Source organism: Bison bison, unplaced genomic scaffold (genome assembly GCF_000754665.1).
Source record: "Bison bison bison isolate TAMUID 2011002044 unplaced genomic scaffold, Bison_UMD1.0 scf7180017864466, whole genome shotgun sequence".
Taxonomy (NCBI): domain Eukaryota; kingdom Metazoa; phylum Chordata; class Mammalia; order Artiodactyla; family Bovidae; genus Bison; species Bison bison.
The window spans coordinates 7,807,678-7,827,732 of NW_011495027.1; the positions used below are offsets into that span (position 1 = coordinate 7,807,678).

Below are 20,055 nucleotides of genomic sequence, written 5' to 3' on the forward strand. Positions count from 1 at the left end.
GCCTCCTTCCCGCGCGGGGTGGGCTGGGCTGGGAAGTGAGGGCGCGCCCCGCCCCCAGCGCGAGGGGGAGGGAGCCGGGGGCCCGCAGGTGCACCCAGCCCGCCGCGGGCCATCTCCGGGTTGGGTACCGGTATAATCCGCTTCTAGCTTGTTTGGAAGCGTGGGCACTTGGGAGCCGGACTTCTGCGCGAATCCCTTCCAGGGGCTTGGAAAGGAGGAGGATTGGGGGTGGCTGCTCAGAGAATCACACCTCCGCTGACTGGAGGGTTCATAGGGGCCTTCCTGTTTCTCTCCCCCTTTATTTGGGGGTATCCCTCACGGATAAAGAGATGAGTTTTTTTAGTTTCTTAAAAAGCCAGCTGCAGTAAAGAAGAACTGCCCCAGGTCGAGGGGAGGAGAGGTAGGTCCCTGCTGGAGAGGTGGGATGTGCGGCCCCACTTGGATACGCAGTTGGGGTGTCTGTGTCAGAAGGTGGGGAGGTGGGGTTTCAGGAAAGAAAAAGTGCAAAGGTGAGAATGTGGAGTACTCAGGAGGTGGGCAGAAGGAGGGCGAATAGGTACTGGGGAGTCCTAGCCGACCATGGGGCCCAACTTGAGCCCTTTGAACTCATGTATCACTTCTTCTGTTTCGCAGATTTCCTCCTTTCCTTCTTGACTTAGGAAAAAAAATATTTCTTGTTGGGCAAAGAAAGGTTTGAGGACGTATTTTGAAAGAGATTCAGGAGTAAAGAGAGAGCTGACTTCTGGCAACTTTTCTTTAGCAGCTTTGCTAATAAAATTCTAGTCCGGCTGTGTTTATTGAGCACCTATTACGTGTTCTGTGCTGGAGGTCGGAAGAGTCTGGGCAGCCAGGGAATTCCCGTCTGCAGTTCTAGGGAGGGCTGTTTACCGCATAAACAACCAAAGGGCGCTTCCAAGTGCCAAGAATGACCGTGATTCAGACCTTCCCCTCCTGGGTTCTGGGGCCTCTTCATGGTACAGACCTGTGGGAAGAACTCTCACCATACCCAATAAATGGCGTCTTCAGGAAGCATTTATTTTTACATCTCGTTAATACTGACCAGACACCTCCCATCAGCTAGCACAGGGTGAGAATCCTCTCTTTTCCTGTCTTCTACACCCACTGACTAAAACCCTGTTAGAATACAAGAAGGAGATAGGAAGGATCCGGAGATAAAAATCAGGTAGAATAAGGTGCTGACAAAGTCTTTGGTCTCTGTCGGTTAGTAAGGGAGCTGCCCATGAAATGATTAGGTAATCCATGGAGCTGGGAAAAAAGCAATCCAAAATCTTGAATTGGCATGGTTTATTTATATATTTGAACATTTTATCTTAGATTTGTCTCATTTCTATTGAGGGCGTCTGAGTGTGTACTTTGTTGATGAAAACCTAACACATTAGAGAGGAAGATGTCCTTACATGACCCAGTCCCCATTCTCTTAATGATCCTGTGGAGCAGTGTATGATGCAACAGTTAGAGTATTGAGCCATATTTGTATCTTTCTCTTTCAGCCAAGGTTTACAGAATTTTAAAAACTTGGTCAAAACTTGACCTTTTCCCCCTAGTTTTTACATTGTTCAGAACTTTCTTTTGATTTTTAAAAAGTTTGCTGTGTTTAATGTCCCAATAGTACAATTATTTTGATAGCTGTATTTTGGAAGTCAGACTTGATTCAGTCTCAGTACTGTAGGTATTAAATTGGCACTACCTGTGAAAACATGAAAGTTTTGTCAAACCCGTGTGCTCCTGATCACATATGTTCTTGAAATGGCAGTTGGTAAGGGATTTCACCTGTTTTTCATGTATCATTGAAGCTGATATTGACATTTTGAAAAGTCCAGCCAATATTTATTGAGTACCAGCAGGAAGCAGAGAACCTGAGTGGGTGTTGGGGTGCCTTAGTCAAGAAGGAGAGGATTCTTGTACTAATAGAAAGCAAGTAAGACAGTCCATGTGAGACCACCACCAGAAGCAAGGGATTGCATTTGTTTAGGAGGCCGAGGAATACGGGATGGAAAGAGTATTTGGAGCCAGCTGGGAGTGTTTGTGCATTGTGGAAGAGGGAGGGCACATGTGTTAGGGGAAGCTTTGAGGTGTGTCATGGGTCAAAAATAGGTTTGCCTGGCTGGGACAGAGAACATGTCTGATGAAGGGAGGTAGAGAGGATGTAGTTCGTGGAAGACTTGAACCACAAGTCAGTGGTGTTAATTATTTGCTTCAAGAAGTGTGGTTCTCAACAGGGGGGTTACTTTGCCTCCCAGCCGACATTTGGGATATCCGGACACGGTTGTAGTTTTGCTTGTCCTAGCTAGGAGGCAGGCATTACTGACACCTAGTGAGCAGAGACCCTGAATCTTGCTAAACATCCTGCAGTGTGCAGGATGTTCCCCACTACAAAGAACAGTCCCGTCCAAAATGTCAGTAGTGCCAAAGTTGAGACACTCTGCCTAGATAGGGAAGGTAGAAGCCACTGTGAAGTTACATCTGAGAACAGGCCTCAGAGGAGGTGGTTTTGAAAAGTGAGGAAGGATCGTGAGTTGGGAAGCCAATCGAGGGGACTTCTGCAACACTCAGGCCTGAAGGGATTAGAATCTGGGCAAATTCTAATCAGAGAAAAAGGCATTTTTGAGAGATCCTGGCAGATGGGGAAGTCACAGAATTAGACTAGGCATTTTAGAGAAGTCTTGGTCTAACTTCTTTAGTAAACTCGTACTTGTAAGGCAGCATCTGTTTAAACACCGCCAGATACAGGGACCTCTCTACTTACAAAGACATGCCATCCTACCTTTGGACTGTGTGTATGATCATTAGCTGATGACTGCCTCCCTGAAACTTTGTTCTGTTGATTCCATTCCTCTGGAACGACCTACCTCCTCAGACAGTCCTGCAAAGGCGCAAACACAGAATAACGTTTCCTTCTTGCCACTCCAGCCGATTAACTTTTCTCAAAGCAAAATAGTCCTAATTCTTTTCACAGTTCTACATGGGACATGGTTTCTGCCTCCTGAGTTTGTCAGCATCTTTTATGGAGAGTTATGGTGACTGAATTGGAGAAGGAAATGGCAACCCACTCCAGTGTTCTTGCCCAGAGAATCCCAGGGACGGCGGAGCCTGGTAGGCTGCCGTCTATGGGGTCGCACAGAGTCGGACACGACTGAAGCGATTTAGCAGCAGCATGGTGACTGAAATTGAATACGGTAGTGGAGACCTGACCTGGTCTGCAAAGAGTACAGTAGGACAGCTGTTTCCTGAGATCAAGGCACAAACATCTACTTTTTGCAGCTTAAGCTTACAAAACGCCCCAGCATAGACTCATGTTTAGGGTCTGGACAGTCAGAACTCCCAGGTATTTGTCATATTAGCTGTTGCATCCTGTATCCATTGTGCAAGTGTGTGTGTGTGTGTGTGTGTGAGAAGCTGAGTGGGTGTTTTTTGTTTTGTCCCTCTTCAGTACTGTCCTATTTATTTTGGTCCAGTCTTCAAGTCTTTTGAGATTTCAAAATCTTAATTCTGCTTTCTAATCATATGAGAGAGGAGTGGAGGATGACTCTGCCAAAAGCTTTGTAGTCACTTAATATTAATACTTCATGAAATGCAGTACTTTAGCGCTGCTTGTCCTATCTGAAAGCTGGGAGTTCTGGGTGATGGAGGGGAATTCCAGGGGTTGACGAACCCCGAGCTTAGGGCATCTGAGAAATTTGTATTTGTGGCCAAGCTACAGTGAGTTCAGTTGTTGCTAATGTTTGCACCTGAAGTGCCCTTTTGATATTATTTGAGTCTGTTGCAAGCTTCTGAAATCCGTACTCCATCCTCTGGGGTCTTTGTAATTCTATTTAGACATCTGGAAGAGAATTGCCAATGTTCTGTGCAAATCTGAAGCTTGCCAAATCAGAGTTGCTTTTGAAATTTGTGAAGAAGTAAATAGGGTAATAACTGGTATTGGCAGAAACCATGTATGAGGTTTGTTCCCACTCAAGCTTTTTTTTTTCTTCTTCTTTTTTTTTTTTTGCTAGAATGCCTGAAATACTTAATTAGTGACAGATTTACTTTTGGGGAAGGAGAGAGAGGTGGGGTCTTAGAGACAGGCCTTTCTGCTAGAACTGAGCTTTAGTATGTCATTGGTGTAGTGTCACACTTACCAGATTTCACATATCTTCAACGAGAAGACATTAGGAAATCGCCATTCTTGGATGTCTTTTGAAGCAGACAGGACAGAAATCCTAGGTAACTTAATGCCAGGTTATCCAAATGTTCTAGATCTGCCCAGCACACTAGATTTAAATAAATTACTTGATTTAAATAAATTACTTGATTTAAATAAATTACTTGATTCAGGTGGTCACCATCCAGTAGTGTTGAGAGTGCTAGAACAAGATTCCAGATCTCATAGCCAACACATGTAACCTCTTTGGTTAGGAACGTCCATTGCTCCCAGTCCACCTGCAGACTGCCCAGGTGGTGCAGTCTGCTCGCTCTCACTTCTGTGCGTGGCCCACATGGGGAACCTGTCTGTATTCTCTGGAGATGAAACTGTTTCTATAAGAACTAGTGTTTTGTGAATTTAAGAGATTTCTTGAGTGGGGACATATTTGAAAATCCTTAGAAATTGTCCTTTTACACTTTCAAAGGCTGTATCAAAGTTGAAGTCACCTTGGAATTAAGTGTGCAGTGTATCATTTTTGTGTAGAAGGAGAGAATTTTTAATAGATGGGAATGATCAGTGCTTGAATGTGGTAGAAGAGGAAATTGAGGCCTCAGGAGGTGATGTGATTAGTGGCAGGTTACACACACAGTCATGGAGCAGGCATTAGAATCGACCTGCATGAAAGACCACAGATACAGGCTAAGGATAAAGATTACTCTGCTTGGAGGTGAGTAAACAGTGGGGTCCCTTAGGACTTATTTACATAATTGATCCAAAAGAAGGAATACACAGTGGAGTTTCTAGGTTTACAGATGACAGTGCGCTCTTCTGAATTATGAAATAGCTAACCAACGGGGATTTATTCCAGGGAAACTGCACCAGGATATGTTAGTCATCAGAAGATTTGCAGGTGTGTTTCTTTGTGGGCAAATATGAGGTCAGGTATTAAGGGGGGAATTACAGAGTTGTCATAAGATGGTTTTTGGTGGGAAGATCCAGGAAAGGGCTTCAAAAATATTTTTACAGTGTTTTCCCAACTTGTTGCAGATTAAAAAGGACGCGAAATGCTAAGCTTCATCAAAAAGATTTTGGCAACAAAACAGAAAACATAGTCATAATTGAATTTCTACTGTGCTTTGTTCAAAGCATGGGCATCTGACTTTAGGTGAGACACCAGAGCTGGAATGACCAATGTAATATACCTAGAAATAGTAGACAGTCCTGCCAGAATGTAAGCTCCATGAGGACAGAGCCTTGCCCATCTGTTTTTCTGATAAAAATATAGTTTCTAGTATCTGGAAAGAAGACAGAAGACAGCCAGGAGGAGATGATTCTGACGCCCATGAGACCGCTAGGAGAGGGACAGAGGAAACTTGGATTGTTCCCCCTCGTCCCATGTACTATTTCAGTCGGCAGCTTCCTTGTCTCCCTGCTCCGGTGCTGTCAGTGTGGTGAAGGCAGAGATGTATCTGTCTTGTGCGCCACTGATTTCCTGGTGCCCCCCCCCCCTGCCTCCACAGCAGCCCCTGCGTTGATATTTGATACCTGAAGGCGTACATGAAGAGGTGCATTCCTTAAAGCCTTATAAGACATAAATTCAGGAAAGAATGTAAAAAGCTTTGCTTAGTCCTGGCTGGCATCAGAATCAGTCTGGGAAATGTTTTAAAGTTACATGAGCCCAGACCTTTCCCTACATCTTTTGGGTCAGAGTCTCTGGGAGTGAAGTTTCAATTGCATAACCTGGCATTAAGTTACCTAGGATTTCTGTCCTGTCTGCTTCAAGAGACATCCAAGAATGGTGATTTCCTAATGTCTTCTTGTTGAAGATATGTGAAATCTGGTAAGTGTGACACTATACCAATGACATACTCCAAATCACTCCAAAGTGATTCTGGTGTGTAGCCAAGACTGAGAGCCAGCGTCTTGCATAGTTGTACAGAAAGGGTGGGTATTGACACCTTAGAGAAGCTTTGAAATATTAGTGGCTGACAAGCACACACTTGGTAGTTAAGTTAAGCAAGGAGCTTTAAGGATACATTTGTGTCCTTCGAAGATGATGACCAAGACAGCAGATGGTCCACTGTGCGGCCCTTGGTGCTGCATGAGATACTACATCCTGGACTGGATGGTGTGAGGGGACCATCCTGTGGTCCATTCTGAATGCATAGTGACAGTTACACCAGCCTGTGGAAAAATAAGAATAGAGACAATGCAGCAGGCTTTTCAGTTTTAATTTTAGTGCTAAGTTTATTTAGTTGAAAGGATTTTTTAAAAAATCTTGGTTGGGATATCTTGCTTACTTTGATAGGTTATGAAAGACTGGTGATGATTTGTCTTTGGTATTATTTCTTCTAAAATCTGGCAATTTTATGACAGTCTTCTTTTGAAATTTTACTAGTCTGTGATATCAAAAGTCTGGGAATTACTGCCTTCCTGAGATGTTTGAGATGTCCGTTTCCTCCTCTTAACACCTGCTATTGGGAAAAGAGCACACATATTGATGTTCAGTTCTATCGTAAACATTTCTTAAAAAGCTTTTTTACTTTCCTTCTCTGCTTGCTGGTAATAGTTAGGAACTTTGCCAGAAAAGACTTCACTTCCACAGCAACCCATAAATCCCATTGCTAAATCTCAGCATCAACAGATCACCAAGACTGCAGTGAAGTCTACAAATCTGGGAGGAGGAAGGAGAAGTGTAAGACAGCCCTCCCCTCAAGGGTGTCAGCCTCCAGGAAGCTGCCTCTGCCGAGCTCACTCAACGGAGACCAGACACATTCATGCTCTTCACATTGGGTGTGAAGTACCATCAGTCACATTCTCTTTACAGGTTGTTCCCAATCCAGTTCTAAGAAATGTTTAAATACTCAAATTCTTTCAAAAATGACCCCTGTGATTCTTGTAATAATACCCTACTTCATAAGCTTTTAAGATCAGTTTATTATCATCTATAACTAGTTTTTTAAACTTAGGTCAAGAGTTTATGGAATACTCCTAGGTAATAACAACCATCATTTATTAGGCATTTACTGATAATTCCAAACCCATGCCCTGGAATTTACATGCATTCTCATTTAATCTGCAAAACAGTCCTGAGTGGAAGATGGACTTGTTTCCACTTTAGGGATGAGGTAACTGAAGCGTGAGAGGTTATGTGATTTTCCCAAAAAAAAAAAAAAAATCACAAGAAGTGGGGCAAGTGGAATTTGAAACTAGTCTTTATTTCAAAGCTCTTTCTCTTACGTACAGCGTTCCTCTCATTTCTCTCAGGTTTGTTTTTCTTCATTTTATAATAATGTTTCTGTTAAAAAAGAGAATCCGATTTTGAGTCGTAAAGAGACCTTCCAGCTCGTCTGGTTCCTGCTCCTTGTTTATGGACCGTATCTGAAGCACGGGCACACAGCTGAGAAGAGGGGAGCTGTGAGCTACCCTGCTCTGCAGGCCAGAGCTCTCATCAACACAGTGGTTTTAGAAATACCAGCCTGTCAGTAAAATGACTTGAATGAAAGTTGATCCTGGAATTGAGAGGGTAATTTAAAATCACTTGTTTCGGTGCTTTCTCTAGCCCTGTTCTCTTTTATCATCAATATTGGTAATAGAATGCCACTTGTAATAGCACACCAGTGCCCTCCCCCTAATTAGATCTGACTCTACAGGACTATTGTACATAAACGTAGAAGGATGTAGCTACTGTTTGGAAGGTGTGTTGTGCAAAGGTTTGCTGAATAAATGCTATCACAAGTATATGCAATTAAAGACAATCATACCCATATCCTCTGAGTTAATAATGAATCAATAAATATCCATATATTTATGTGATATATATATAGTCTGTTTCATTCATAGATTTATTATGTTCAAGTATAGTCATTTCAGTGGAGTGAATTCACTCTGAGTTTCTACTTTAATGGTTTTATTTTTCATATTAATGTTTAGCTAATAATAAAGTACAAATTGTAAAATGGTCTGCAGTGTTACACAGCTTACACAACAAACCCTCTTCCTACATGCACACACCACACATACAGCCTTTCTCTTTAACTTAGTGCTTATCAAGTATTTCTTTACTATGGGACATTTTCCTTTTTACTTAGTTGTAAGTTCTTTTCCTTATGAATTATACCTGGAAAATTCTGTACCAAGGAGAAACTTTCTCATTACCCCTGTAAGTTCTGCGCTAACCAGAGAGAGAGTTGGAGTTGGATATTAGCTATGGTCTTAGGCATATACCAAACACTGCCTGAAGTGGGCCCCACGTGAGGTGACTTAGGCACTTGGTATTCACCTCAGGGTAGAGTGATGGGGGTGGGGGAGTGGGGGCAGGCCTGGACTGAACCAGAAAATGCAGGTCCTGTAAAGGGGGTCCTGTTCAGCCAGTCTATTCAGCAGCCAACTGTTGCCATATGGGAATGTGGGCCAGTCTTGACAGATCTTCACTGGAAGCCAGAAATCTGGATTACTTAAAAATCTCCTGATTTTGAAAGATTGGCTAAGCTCAACATTTGAAACAGAACTTCCTGCAGACCCAATAAAATAGCTTTGTGGGTTGGATAGAGCTTGTGATCTTAGGCCCTTAGAGATAGATAGCTCTGTAGTGGCCAGGTAAATGGAAGCAGAGGATTCAACAAAAAGCATAATACACTTTTAAAAAGTTGAAACAAATGAAAACTTGATGTCATTGTTTTGTGTAACCCCCTGCCCCCGCCTTCCCCCCCCACCCCGCCCCACATACACACAGAAAGCAGAACAAAGCAAACCAAAATCCGCATACTTGTCAATGTAATAATTTCTGCTCTTTAAATTTGATTTATTATATCCAGAGTAGATGTATTTGATGGGGTTTTCCTTCTAAGGAGTAATGATTGAGGGAGAAATATGTTGAGTACAGGAGCAAAGCAGGTAGAAGATACAGCTGTGGGAGGCAAGTGGCCCTAGAAATACCGAACACAGAGTAAGAGCCGCTGGAGGTGAAGAAAGATCATCTATCCCAGAAGAGAAGAGGAAGATTTCTTTGTATCTTAGAATTGATTTGGGGGGTAATAGGAGAGAAATGAGAAAGAGGAGTCCTTACCTGAGAAGGGAAAATTGTGATCTGATACACATTTAGAAGCAGTGCAGAACCTCTGTGGGTGGGCGGGGGCTATTGTCTTGCCATCCCTCGTGTGCACGTCAACTCGTGGCTTCTGCAGAAGGAGAATTGGAGTGTAAATGAAAGGAGAATATCGAGTGAGGAAAGGAAGGGGGATAGAACAGCTGGCATCATAAAGTAAACCAGGAAAATTGAAAATGTTTCCGTTGTACAAACCAAGACTCTTCCCTGCCCCTCTCCAGAGCACAGCATTGTTTTGAGGGGTTATGCATGATGGCCTCCAGCTCCGAGATGGCTCTGGACACCAGCTTGCTTTGCTCATGGGGAGTTGGTGTGCTTGGCACCACTTGACACTGCCCCCACAACCCTTCCGTGTGAAGTTGGTGGCAGCGGGGGCCACATCTGCTCCACCAGGCATGCTGCTTGGAGACCAGTGTGGGCTGTGTTTTAGCCTTTCTTTCCCTGAGCAGGACACAACCCCAGACCAGTGCTGTGACCCTTCCTTCTAGTGCTGCTGTCTTTAAGTTTTATCTGCTCTTTTGGGGAAAAATCCTTCCATTGTTTAATCTGTTGTATATACGCCCTCTCTGAAAGAGAAGAGAGGTGATTTTTAGCAGAGCTCTGTGTCTAGCTGAGTCTAGACTTTTAGCCTGAAAGGGGATTTTTAAAATCATTTTTTCCCTCAATCATCCCAGGGATAGCCCATTGTTCCTGGAATTCCAACATTTTATGGGGAAGATAATCTTTTGATTCATCAGGTTTTATCCCAGTCCTTAGGATTGTCATCCCAACGTGATCTGGACCATGTCTTTCTCAACTAGTATAACTTTAAATTTTTAACACTTAGGTTGCTTTCAGATATAAAGTGAATTTAAAAATTTTCCCCTTCGTTAGTTAGCTTAATGCTATAAGTGTCTTGTTTTTTTCCTCAGTGTGGAAGCCTGTTTGTAGTGTTGAGAAAAATGGGTGCAGATTTACTTGCACCGTTGCTGGGAAGAAGGAAAATTCTTTAGATTCCACTGTTTGTTCTTCCAGGGACTCTAGTCCACAGATGGAAATCCTGGAGGATCCTGTCAGGAAGTGAAACTTGTGAATAAATCTTTGTGCTGTTTTAGGGCATTATGGATTAACAACTTGTCTAAGAAATCTTCTTTAACCTTCTAAAACACACTTAAAAAAAGAACTCAATCATGGAGACTAATCTATTCTGGAAATAATAATAGGAAGCACTTGCTTGTACTTACACGTGCCTGGCACTGTTGGAGCACTTTATGTGTTTTTAGCTCACGTACTGCTCACAACAGCCCATTTTGTAGCAGAGGACGGCAAGGCCCAGTTCCCCATCTGGCTGCACTTTCCCATCTCTGGGAGCAGCCAAGGGACTCAAGACCTCAGAGCTGGAGGTGGCAGAGCTGTGATTGGAACCCAGGCATTCATGGTCTGAGGACTGCATTACAGCCTCTTGTACTCTTCTCGTGGGCTTCCCTGGTAGCTCAGCTGGTAAAGAATCTGCCTGCAATGCAGGAGACCCTGGTTTGATCCCTGGCTCGGGAAGATCTGCTGGAGAAGGGATAGGCTACCCACTCCAGTATTCTTGGGCTTCCCTGGTGGCTCAGATGGTAAAGAATCCGCCTGCAATGTGGGAGACCTGGGTTCAATCCCTGAGTGGGGAAGATCCTCTGGAGAAGGGAAAGGCTACCCACTCCAGTACTCTTCTCTCGTCAAGGATCTCAAATAAGTCTTAGAATCTTCTTTTGCTTTCCCCCTCACTTCACCTTTATCAAGATCAGGGTTTGATTAAAACAAAAGGAAAAAAAATTATACTCCTTCCCTAACACTTCATCCCCAAACCAAATGAGCAAACAGCATGGTCAGTAGATATTTTCCATCTCGGCACAGAAACTAAAGGGTCTTCCTGGAGTCCTGTCCTGAGACACCGGATTGATCCCTCTAAGGGCTGCAGGTGGGGCCTCCTTGCTGTGACAGTCCTCATTCTTTGCACCAGAATTGTTTTTAAGAGGACAAAAACTACCTTACCTTTACAACTTAGGGATTTGGTGAGCTTCTGAGAATGTTTTAAAAATTGTTTTCACACTTCATAAAGGACAGTGGGAAGGGCCAAGGGTTTGGAGCTTAGAGGACTTGAGTATTGGTCCTGTCACTTCCCTACTAACTGGACTTCTTGGGACTTGGGTTTCATCCCCTATAATTGGTGGAGAGGTTGATAACAGCAACAGGATTGATTGTGTGGGATAAGCTGCATACTACACGTGATGATGTTTTACCGACAACAGTGGCCATGTGTATTGGGCATTTGGGAACCAGCGTGTTCTTTGTGAGTCTTGGAGTCTCTCTCATGGGTGGGTGGTGATGAGCTGGATGCCTGGGAGTTATTGGGAAGGTTGGCGTTGATCTGAGCTTCTCTCCTTTCCTGTTCCCTCCTTACCTGTGTTCCAGAGTGACGATAATGTGGGTGTCGACTCAGTTTCTGGCCCAAACTCCTTTTCCTTGGTTTTCCCCCCTCCTACTTTGGGCTCGCCTCCAGTTTGCCTACAAAGTGCTGTTTGTTGTGAGGGTGAAGCAGGCATTTCTCTGGGCAGCGACACTGTGGCTGCAGGCAGTTACTGTAGTTCAAAGCAGAAAGCCAAGCTGGAGTAGGAGGGACAGACAGGGCTTGTTCGTTAGAATTTTGTACATTGATTTTTGAAGGAAAGAAAGGGGATTAAGAGATGACTTCTCAATAGAAATGTTATGAAATGCCCTTCATAACAAAATTGGGCAAGGAGAAAGGGCTTTAAGAAATTTTAAGAAATCGCTGTTTATCACTTTGAAAGCAAATGCTTTTTATTTATTTATTTTTGAGTGGAAGCACATGCTTTTGGAGCTCTTCTGTGATGTGTCTGTGATGTATTCTAGTAGGGAGGGAAACAAAAGTTGATAGAGAATACTAACAGCTATCATCTTGGCACATTTTATGTGGTCTGCTTTGGGCCGAACACATTTCTTGTTTTATGCTCAAATCAGTCGTGAAGGTAGGGCTCCTTCTTTGTGGCTCCCATTTCAAAGATCATAAGATTGAGGCTTATAGTGTTTAAATAACCTACCAATGGTTACAGTGCTTGTGAGTAACTGAGAAAGTAAACTTTGAAGCTGTCTGACTCTCATCCATGGTATGAGAAATGAGTGAGCTCCGTGGCCCTGCTCTCTGGGGGAGACCAGTCCACAAGCAGTTCAGTGTCATTCAGTGCAGCATGCGGTATATGCTGTCATTTGCGCACGAGCTCACTTTTTGGACATTTGCTCAGAGGAAAGGGAGACTGATTTTGGCTGGAAAGATCAGAAAAGTTTTCACAGAGAAAAATAACTTGAGCAGCCCGGACTTGAATGATGAGAAAGATGGTGACTGGTAGGGAAAGGGTGGGTAAGCTGAGGGAACATTAGGGCAGTGAGTGCCAAAGATGTAAAAGAAGCATGTGATGTGTTTGGGGAATGGTGCAGTGACAGAGTGAGGGATGTGGGAGCCAAGGAGGGCAGGAAAGTAGTTTGGGACACATCACAGAGGGCCTCAAGTGTCCTGCTAAGGAATTTGGACTTCATTCCGTTGCCTTTGAAGGTTATTCCATTAAAGGTTCTTGAGAAAGGAAATCATTTAGTCTCTATCGTGGCTGGTTCTGGTGGCAGAGTCTAGAAGGGAGTAGAATGTCTGCAGCAAAAGTTCCCCAACCAGACTACAACATAGGGTTGCCTGCGAGTTTCTTAACTGTATAGATAATGGGAACATCCCATGCTACTGGCAATCCCTCCTGCCCTAGACATAGTATTTAAAAGCCTGCAGATGATTCTGAGTGCAGTCAGATAAGGGACCTCTAGCCTTTAGCTTGGAGAAGGCAATGGCACCCCACTCCAGTACTCTTGCCTGGAAAATCCCATGGACGGAGGAGCCTGGTAGGCTGCAGTCCGTGGGGTCACTAAGAGTCGGACACGACTGAGCATCTTCACTTTCACTTTTCACTTTCATGCACTGGAGAAGGAAATGGCAACCCACTCCAGTGTTCTTGCCTGGAGAATCCCAGAGATGGGGGAGCTTGATGGGCTGCCATCTATGGGGTCGCACAGAGTCAGACACGACTGAAGCGACTTAGCAGCAGCAGCAGCCTTTAGCTATTCTGAGGCCAATTGTGAGTTTGTCATCATATCATCACGTGTCATCAATCTCATTTTTAAACCTTAGGAGGGGGCCAGTAATCAAACCTTGGAGAATATCTGTTTAGGTTTTATCACTTGCTTGTTATTCTGTATATATATTAAATAATCTCAGAATGTCATCATTTTCACATAAATTTCCCACCCATATTGAGAATGCACTATGTATGGCTTTAATCTTCATGCCTTTGTGTTAAGTCCCCTACCCCACCCCTTTCTTTAATTTCAAATGAAATGGATCATGTAGCATTTCCTTGGTGACTGTCCCTTCATCGACAGTCTCTCATGAGTTATGGGGTCCACTGTGTGGGGCATGGTTTCTACAGAGCTAATAGTTCAGTTCTTCAGTCTCTTAGGAGTTGAATGAAATGATGCTCACTTGTGCATTTCCTGGGACCTAGCGTGAATTAGGCCTTTTTTTTCCCCCCCAAATGTCTTGGACCTCTCCTACTTCCGTTTCTTGATTTCTAAATCTACCAGGAAGGCAAACAGTTCTACCAAGGGAAAAGCAATTTCTCAACATTAAAAAAATTAGAAATGATAATTTATGCTTAAAAAAATAATGTTAGTCCAAGTTTTTTGCTCTCTTCCCTCTTCCTTCTCCGCTGTTCTTTATCCTGCCGTGTGTTTGCAAACCATTCTCATGACCTTCTGCCGGAGCGGCATATTTGTAGCAGGGCCAGATTATACATACACTACTGACTTTTTCATCTGACCTCTAAATTCAGCCTCTGAGCCCCTTCATTTCTTTGAGTTTTGCTAACAAAGTCTTCTCGTTGAAAGGAATATCATTTCCCATGGAACCTTACTGATGGTCCATGCAATAATAGGATCATGCTTTTTGAAATTCAGATGGAAGGTCCTAAAATCTTAAACATATCCAGTTTACTGTTGCTTACTTTACTTAGTTCAGTCTTGGCATTTCAGGTCCAGAGGCAGTTACTACCCAATGGGCACTCTCAGCCCCTCCCTGAAAATTAAAGGGAGCACAAAAATAAAACCAAACTTCTTGTTTTTCTTCACCTCTCTGTTAATTTAACTGAGTCAGTTGGCTTGCCCTCATTTGCCCTTTTCACAGCTCCCAAATTAATGGTATGTGCAAATTTGATTATAACAGGGTGGACAATTCCTAAGTTACTTTTGACTACAAACTGAATACTGTTCCTTGTGGTTCTTTTCTTCATCACACTGGTATATATAACCGGTGTTTTTCTTTCCAGCCTGCTTAACTCCTGTGTGGATCTGGTAGCCACTTAAGTTTCAGTTGATTTGGAGATCCTGATTGTATGGGACACTGTATCAAATGCTTCATCAAGATCAAAGCAGGGAGAGTGCACTGCATTCCCTCCCCGTGCTCATTCAGTTGTGTTGGAGGCAGGCAATCCTGGAGCCTTAAAATCCAGGATTCTGGTCAGGGTAAGGAAGCAGCCCTTCTTCCCAACTTTACTGTTCTGCAAATATCTTTTCCTTTCTTTCCATGATTCATTTATTCAGCAACATGTAGCAGGTGCTATATCCCTGACCCTGCCTAACCAGTGGTTACATTCTTGCTGCAGGAAAGGAAACCTCTGAGCCTTTCACTTCTCTTCTTCTGCCTTATCATGGGAGTATTCCCCATGAACTTTAAGGCTGGAGAAGGCAAGTCCAAGCCAATTGTGTCTCCTTGGTTGTAAAATGTGTTGGTTAAAGGTAGATTCTCTGGCTGGCTAGGCTGCCCATGGTCTGGTATTTGCTAGGTAGTATTACTTTAGGCAAATTATTTAATAGCTCTCTGTCTGTTTCCTGGTTTGTAATATGGAGGTAATGGTAGTTCTTGCCTCAAAGTGTTGTCAGGAATAATTGAGTCAGTACGTGTAAAGTGGTTGGAATTTGTTTAGCTAGGTTTAGTTTAAAACTTGATGAATAATCTTTCAAAAGTTTATAATAACATTCTGGATTTTCCAGGCACTTTGTTTCTCTTTCCTGCTGTTGGCCTTAGTCACGCCACTACAGGCAAAGGAAGGGAAATGAAGATGAAACTGTCCAACTTTGCCACCTTGTAAGGCTCCATTTTAATAGATAGTTGAGAATTGATATATCAGTAGACAGTGATGTGTGTGACTTCTTCCCTATCAGCTCACCTAGTGCTAGTTCCCAATGTGTAATTGTGCAGATATTTAGGTATTTTTAAAATCCTTTTAAGAACGTTATTGTCTTAGTAATAAGTACTATATTCATTTGACCTGTTAAGACAAATTATTTTAAGTTGTTGGATTCTTTAATACATTATTTTTAAAGGATGCCCAAAGAGAATTTTTTAAATATTTTTTTAATAAGGAGGCAGAGGTACCCACTACAAAAGATGAATAGACAAAACATGCCTTCCAAAGAAAAATATCTTACAGGACACTGTTTAGTCTACACAATACACATCATGATCAACAGTCAGTAAATAACTCAAGGCTGTTCATGCTCACAGTCTGTGCCAGGAGCAGTTTGAATACTTTAACTTATGTACAAGTATTTGCATCTAAGCTAAGCCTTCATGGTTCCTTGCTAATCTTTCATATTTATACTCACTAAATCACAGTACATCAGTCATTGTGACCCACTTTACATATATATTTACATTCTAAGTTGGAAAAAATGTATGAAGATTTTGTCCATTACAATTTGACCAGTGGATCTTTTTTATTATTTTATTAAACACTTGTCAGCTGCAACCTAAGATCAGATTAAACCTGATTTATATTGACATATTGCTAAAAATCAGTTGCCCGTTGCAGAATACATTTATAGTTTACACTTTCAAAAAACTTGGCAAGGGGATGAAGTCACAGGATGTAGTTGAGAGAGAACATTCCACGTTGTGTTTTAAAAGTGAGAGTCTTCTGAGGAAAGGATGTGTAGCACAGAATAATAAATCCACAGCCAAAATGCACCTACTCATGTCTCCTCAAGAGGAAGAACAGACCCAGGGTGAATTTTGGCTCCATTACCTACTGCTTTGAGAAAATGACTTAACATCTATGAGCTCTGCTGCTTCTAACGCGGTGGTAATGAGTCCTCCCTGCAAAGGCAGTTCTGAGAATCCAGTGAGGCAGTGCACCTGTGGGTCCTATGTAAATAGTACTAATTCTGCTCAAAATGTGTGTGTGTTGAAGTACACATACCAGCTCAGGCCTGTAGCCATCCTGGCCTGTGTTTCTGACTTGCAGCTGGGTCTCCCAAGTCAGGCTGCAGGTGTTCTAGGTAATGCTTTCCTTCTCAGCTTCCTTAAAGCCAGAGAACTCTGTGCCCAAAAGGGAGCCTAAACCATCTTGCAGGCAGACTTTTTTTTTTTTTGCTGCATGTTTGCCATGGGAAATGATACTCTGGCTCCTTGAAAATGGCTAATAACCCTCTGTGGGTAAATGCCAATCAAGCCAGCCAGTTGGCTCTGAAGACGTCTTTCTTGAAAACCAAGGTCCTGGTCTTGCAGAGGCCGGGAAGTGAGTGTGAGTGCCAAAAAACTCCTTCCCAGAAGAGCCTGTTGCATGTGCTACCCTGGAAGTGGAGACAGAGACAGGGATGCTACTGTGAAGGCTGCTGGTACAGGCGGGCAATCTCTTAGGTAACCAGATGGCTTGTCATGTTTCTTTTTTTGTTTGCAGAAAATCCTGTAATAATGGCCAGGAATCCTCACACAGAGAAATCGCATAGCAGACATTTTTAATTGTCAAAGTAAGGACTTCCTCTTTGAAGATGAAGAAAGATAAGGAACATCATTTTTGGATATGAGTTTATCATCTCCCCCTCCACACCCGTTAGTCCTGAGGAAAGCGGTCTCTTGTCACTTAATTTGGAGCTTCAAAAATGGCTTTCACACCCTTGCTGTATTCATCCATGGATTGTGGTACTTAGGGAGTGGAGACTTGAAAAATTAACCTCCAGTATTCTTCCAGAATCAGTTTTATTTTTTGTGGTGTCATTTGTGCCTACCCAGGAGCATTTTTTCCCTCTTTTTATGAGGTTGTTGTTTTAATATTTTTTTCCCTACTTAACAGTGGCAAGCAAGAAACAATTTCCATGAAATACAGAAGGAGCAGGAGAATAGCTGAGCCATGGGAATGTGCGATATGATGCTTAGGCCTTGTGATGGTTAGGATACATATATGTGGGGAACAGATGCAATCTTAGGAGTCTTGCATTATCCAGACTATGAACTTTGGGATCCATACAACTTGACTTGAGCATGTTTCCTTTGCTTTGTCTCAAGAATTTAATTTTTCTTTAGAGGTTTTTCCTTCAAGGCTCTTAGATTAATAAATAATAGCAATGAAGGCAGGGATACCAAAAAGTATTTCAAAATAGAATTGTGTCCAAAACATAGTAATTATCATTTTTTATTTTTTTAATGAGAGAGAATTGAGAGAAATTTGAGTTAACTGCTCTCTGTCCCCCTTCTCTCCCAGCGGGTACTTTGTGGGAAAGAAATATCAGGGCTTTTGGACAAAACATTAAGTTTGTGAAAAGAAATGAAAAGTGGACAGGTTAGGAAAAACAAGGGACTTCAAGAAGGAAAATGACAGCAGCAGAGGCAGAGCTGGACCCTAAAAGGATGCTAAGAGCCCTCAGGAGGTTTTTTAGTATTAGCCCTCATGACACTGTGCGGACCTGAAGGATGGGAAGGCATCTGCTTCTGCTCAACCCCTCCTGGCACACTTGAACTGCCCTTGGCCTTGACTTACCCACTCTGGAGTTCCCAGAGGCTGTGCTGCTGAGTAAGGTGGCAGGGAAGGGCAAATGAGACACAGTTCACAGAAGACAAGACAAGAGCACTCACTTTCTCCCTCACTCTCCCCCTCAAATGTCTGGGGTCTCACTGTTGCCACGATTCTTAATCTCCTTTTAATACATACTCTTTCTTGGCTTGTCAAGAGGCTAATAGCAGCATGCTATTGACAGGTGAGTGTGAACTAAGTGCTAAAACAGAAGGAAATGAAAAGAGAGAATTTCAAATTTCATCAAGAGTGGAGTTCATGCGTGTTTTGTTCATTTTGTGTGGGTGTGGTTTTTGTTTGTGTGTTTGTTTGCCTTCGTCTTAAAAGAGCCCAGTTAGAGTAAAAGAATTCAGGGAACAAATATTAGTCAGCAGATTAGGTTCTGAACTGAGCAGACTTTGTACCTTGGCATATAAGTGGCTGTCCCATAACCTTCTGAACTTTTGCCAGTGAATGGTTCTGAAAAGGCTGACAGAGCCAGTGGTAGATAATGGTAAAGAGCACAGTGTCCTTTGCTTGAGTCATCAAGGTACATATAATTCAGGTGGGTAAGGAGCCCAGCTAGTGTGATGGAGTGATAGTACGGACTTGCAGGCTCAGTGGGAGACAAAGGGATGGATCATGGATAGTCACTGGGCTTGATTTTTCCCTGAGAATTCATGATTGTTTTGAGAATTAGAGTGTAGAGGAAGTGGCGCAGACTTTATACTTAGAAAAGACCTCTCCACTTGACTACTTTTTAGCTAAGACATCGGGATAGATACTTAACTTTTCTGACCCAGTTTCCTCAATTGGGAATGTGAGAATAGGACTTTTGCAGATCTATTGGGAAATATTAAGATTTAAGGGAGTTTAAAATGAGATGCTAACACTGAGCAGGAGCTTAATGTCCATCAGTTTCTTTCTACTTCAGTCAAAATTGAACTTTTCATGTAGAATAATCATTCATTATATACTATTCTCCATGTTGAGTTTTGAAGCGAGAATAACTTTTATTTAAGCCATCACCTTGATGATAAAAGAAGCTGTTGATCAGAGACAGTGCTTTAAGTGCCTGGCAACCTGATGGATTCTTGGGCAAGGGCAAGCACGGTAGGGATGAAATTGTTCTCACTTGCAAGCCCAGAAGCTGGGCACTGAACGCTCCTAGAGTGGGCACACTCTGCTTATGGCAGATTCTTAAACAATTTGTTAGCAGGACCCTGAGGTCTGAGTGAACTCCGGGAGTTTGTGATGGACAGGGAGGCCTGGCCTGCTGGATTTGTGGGGTTGCAAAGAGTCGCACACGACTGAGCCACTGAACTGAACTGAACTGAGGTTCACCTAAGTTGGAGGGTAACAAAATGGACATAAACCCAGAATTTGGGAACTGCTTAGTGATTTGTACGCCCAGAGAAATACTTGTTTTTTGGAAGAATGCACTATATGCATTCTTCACTATATGCTGATCTTTCATGTGGAATTGGTATACATAAATATTAGGGCACTGTGCAGCTAAGGGTCTCAGTAGAGAGGGAGCCTAGGAACACAGAATACTTTTTTTTTTTTCCTTCTTTTTCTGGCAGTTCGTGTCTGCTGCGGGCACGTTCTCCCGTTTGAGTCAGCCAGGCGCAAGACAAGTCTTTTCCCATCCTGAAGCTCTTTAGGCTGCTGAGCTGGAATAGATATACGGGGATGTGACTCTTAAACTTTAAAATCCAGCTTCCTCTCCCCTGGTAAGGATTGTCGGTCTTTATACCGTCCCCTCGTCAGATTTCCACCCCCCACTCCCACCCCCGCCCTGGGGGCGGGAAGGAGAGGAGTGGAAAGGAGGAACCCCTAGGCAGGCAGGCAGGCAGGCGGACGGCGTGGAGTTGACTTAGGTAGCGCGGGGAGGAGAA

General features: G+C 43.0%; 1 protein-coding gene across 2 annotated transcripts in view; it reads left to right on the forward strand.

Annotated features, from left to right (window-relative positions):
* Window positions 1–20,055, forward strand: part of LRRC8D (leucine rich repeat containing 8 family, member D) — a 133,255-nt gene that overhangs the window by 2,324 nt on the left and 110,876 nt on the right. Inside the window, exon 1 of one of the 2 annotated variants that reach the window (XM_010860382.1) lies at window positions 18–400. The exons of the other annotated variant lie outside the window; for it this stretch is intronic. The gene's annotated coding sequence lies outside the window, so the exon portion shown is untranslated. Of the gene's footprint in view, window positions 1–17; window positions 401–20,055 lie in introns of those variants that run through there. 2 annotated transcript variants of the gene reach the window in all.